At 46.0% G+C, this 3,908-nt stretch overlaps 1 non-coding gene across 1 annotated transcript; it reads left to right on the plus strand.

Annotated features, from left to right (window-relative positions):
* The first annotated feature begins 282 nt into the window (after positions 1 to 282).
* Positions 283 to 354, plus strand: TRNAL-GAG (transfer RNA leucine (anticodon GAG)). Its single transcript has one exon. It is a non-coding gene; the product is annotated as a tRNA-Leu (tRNA).
* Positions 355 to 3,908: the final 3,554 nt, after the last annotated feature.

Below are 3,908 nucleotides of genomic sequence, written 5' to 3' on the forward strand. Positions count from 1 at the left end.
CGCAAAGAACTTCCAATAAGCAAGTGCATGTAGGAAAAAGATATTCACAGAAGACAGTTCAAAAACAGCCTTTCCAATCACAAAGGAGTGACACTATTCCAGTATTTAGTTCATAGAACTAAAGGAAGCCCTTCCAAAGATAGGGGAGGGACGGTGGCTCAGTGGTAGAGCATCTGCTTGGGAAGCAGAAGGTCCCAGGTTCAATCCCCGGCATCTCCAAAAAAAGGGTCCAAGCAAATAGGTGTGAAAAACCTCAGCTTGAGACCCTGGAGAGCCATGAATGGGGCTGTGGCTCAGTGGTAGAGCATCTGCTTGAGAAGCAGAAGGTCCCAGGTTCAATCCCTGGCATCTCCAAAAAAGGGTCCAGACAAATAGGTGTGAAAAACCTCAACTTGAGACCCTGGAGAGCCAGTCTGAGAAGACAATACTGACTTTGATGGACCAAGTGTCTGATTCAGTATAAGGCAGCTTCATATGTTCATATATGTTCAAAGATGTCTGTTCTAGATATCAAAACATTTCATCCGTCTTTCTTCAGTTTGGAGGCTTATTGATTCACTGGAACTAGAAATATATACATACATGTCATAGTCAATTGTTACACAATAGTAAAAAATATATATATAGTCAAACAATTGTCAAAACATCCTAAACAAAGCACTCGCCCCAATCTTTACAATACATTCATAGAAGGTCAACAAGGTTCAAAACATATCTGTTAGATTTCCAGGTTCTCAGAATTCTAGAGCCTTGTTACAACATTTAAAAGACCAACCGGTGAGCTTCACTAAGCCAAGAGGAGCATTTAAAGGGTCCTCTAACTATACATGCTCAAGCTAACTATACATACAAAAAACACCAAACAAACAATTTATAAAAAATACAGCACAATCGATTGCCCTGTTCAATCTCATAGGTTCGAATGTTTTTAAATCATAGATGAACCTTGCTTCTCTCTGTAAAAGACATCTCCATATAACCAGTCAGACAGTGAGGCCACTAAAGAATCCAAGATTCACTATCCAACTGTCAAGCATACGTATTTCAAGTAACCAAGCGATTGTTGAATGCAAAGTCTTAGTTTATTGATAACCCATTGTTGCTCAAGGTGCAGCGCCTTGAAAGTGATACAGAGTTGCTCATAGCATGGTGTTTTAAGGATTACATCAAAGAGTATAGGAAAGATAGCTTGAAGACATAACAAGCATGTGTGAACTGTTACAACTATTTGCTACCCAGAGGTGGGAAAGGAGAAAGGGAGGTGAGAAAATAGGAGGGGGGGGGGGTTGGCTTTGATATGCAGCTATGAAAAGGGACAGTTGTCATGAGTAAAGAGGAAGAAATCAGAATTCAATAATGTATAGAAATAGCATGCTTGACCCAACTTTAGCTAGTGAGATTTCCCTCTTCTTCCCGCTAGGGTTGCCAAGTCCAATTTAAGAAATATCTGGGGACTTTGGGGGTGGACCCAGGAGTATTTGGGGGTGGAGCCAGGAGACATTGGGGGCGGAGCCGAGAGCAAGGGTGTGACAAGCATAATTGAACTTCAAGGGAGTTCTGGCCATCACATTTAAGGGGACTGCACAAATTTTTAAATGCCTTCCTTCCATAGGAAATAATGAAGGATAGGGGCACCTTCTTTTGGGGCTCATAGAATTGGACCCCCTGGTCCAATCTTTTTAAAACTTGGGAGGTATTTTGGGGAGAGGCACTAGATGCTATACTGAAAATTTGGTGCCTCTATCTCAAAAAACAGCCCCCCCCCCAGAGCCCCCGATACCCGCGGATCAATTTCCCATCATTCCCTATGGGAATCGTTCATGGAGGTGCATGATGGCTCTGGGGGCGGGGCTTCCCCCGCCGGCCAGCTGGCTGGGGGAGGGGGGAAGCCTGTAAAACCGGGGGATCCCCCTCTGGGACCTGGGGATTGGGAAGCCTACTTCCCGCCCCCCACCCATGACCACTGCATGCCTCTTGGCAGCCAAGCATTGAAAGAAACTGCGGGTGGGTTCTTGCAGTTGCCAGTTCTTGCTGCTTGACTTCCATGCTGCTAGAATCTAGAGACAACTTATGCTGAATGGCTTGCAATCAGACAAAATGGGCATGTTAAGTTTTAAGAATACACACGTTTCACCAAATACATGAAAGTAATCGTTCCCTGGAATAGTTCTGAATCGAGACCAACAAAAAAGGGTCATTCCGCTTTGGATAGGCAAAGAACTTAGTTGTAAATGTGGAAATGTGTGGCATGAAAACAGTTGCGTTTCAGTGGAACATTCCCAGAATTTCGCTTGATCTCCAGATGACATTGATCGGATTCCCCAGAAGAGAACGGTCACTTTAGAGGGCGGTTTCCATGACATTAGACCCTGCCAAAGTACTTCCCATTCTCACCGCCCCCCCCTTCCAAATTTCCAAACCTGAAGTTGGCAACCCTAGCTGGGAACTGCATCACCTCAGCTTCGTCCTTTGTACGTTGTCCATAAGTTGTTATCGAACACCTGAATCCTGAACGTTGCATCCCAGATGACAAGTTTTATTTCCAGTAAAAAGAGGTAAGGATTATTTGAGCTGTTCATGGCTTTTTTTGGTAGCAGGAACTCCTTTGCATATTAGGTGACACCCCCCTGATGTAGCTAATCCTCTAAGGGCATTTTCGCACTGACCTTAATCAGCAGCGACGCCCCTCTTCACCATGCAGGATCGGCGCGGATTTCGCACTAATTGCCGCAGAGCACCCGGAAGAGCCGCAAAGTCCCGCGGCTTTTGCGGCGCAAATGGAAACTGGGTTTTGGCGGTTTCCATTTGCACCGCAAAAGCCGCGGGACTTTCCGGATCTTCCGGGTGCTCCGTGGCAATTAGTGCGAAATCCGCGCCAATCCTGTGCGGTGAAGAGGGGCGTCGCTGCTGATTAAGGTCAGTGCGAAAACGCCCTAAGAGCTTACAGGGCTCATTTTACAGGGCCTGTTGTAAACTCTTGGAGGATTGGCTACATCAGGGAGAACAAAGCAGGAGTCATGTGTCACCTTTCAGGCCAACGAAGTTTTATTCCGAATGTAAGCTTTCGTGTGCTCTAAGCACATTCGTCAGATGAGGAATTAGGTACATTGAGGAGAGCTGCATATAGCTGGTAGGCAGTGGTTTAGAATGCATAATGTTACAGATTTTGAGATCCAACGACCGAATAGTAAAATTAACAAATTCAGGAAACCTTTGATCTGGGTAGCATGACTGAGAGAAACCAATCAAACAGTAACATCTCCAAATGTGAGAATGTCTGTTAATCACTGTATTATTATAAGCCTGGGTCAAAATGAGGGCATTGCTTAACGAAATGCCCCCCCTACATCAAGGAAAGGAAAGGTCCCCTGAGCAAGCACCAGTCGTTTCCGACTCTGGGGTGACGTTGCTTTCACAACGTTTTCACAGCAGACTTTTTATGCCAGTTTGGTGTAGTGGTTAAGTGTGCGGACTCTTATCTGGGAGAACCGGGTTTGATTCCCCACTCCTCCATTTGCACCAGCTAGCATGGCCTTGGATCAGCCATAGCTCTTGCAGAGGTTGTCCTTGAAAGGGCAGCTGCTGTGAGAGCCCTCTCCAGCCCCACCCACCTCACAGGGTGTCTGTTGTGGGGGAGGAAGGGAAAGGAGATTGTGAGCCGCTCTGAGACTCTTTGGAGTGGAGGGCGGGATATAAATCCAATATCTTCAATATCTTCTTATGCCGTTGCCTTCCCCAGTCACCTATGCTTTCCCTGCAGCAAGCTGGGTACTCATTTTACTGACTTTGGAAGGATGGAAGGCTGAGTCAACCTTGAGGCGGCTACCTGAACCCAGCTTCCGCCAGGATCGAACTCAGGTTGTGAGCAGAGCTTAGGACTGCAATACTGCAGCTTTAACACTCTGCTT

The sequence above is a fragment of the Heteronotia binoei genome, chromosome 4 (assembly GCF_032191835.1).
Source record: "Heteronotia binoei isolate CCM8104 ecotype False Entrance Well chromosome 4, APGP_CSIRO_Hbin_v1, whole genome shotgun sequence".
NCBI lineage: Eukaryota > Metazoa > Chordata > Lepidosauria > Squamata > Gekkonidae > Heteronotia > Heteronotia binoei.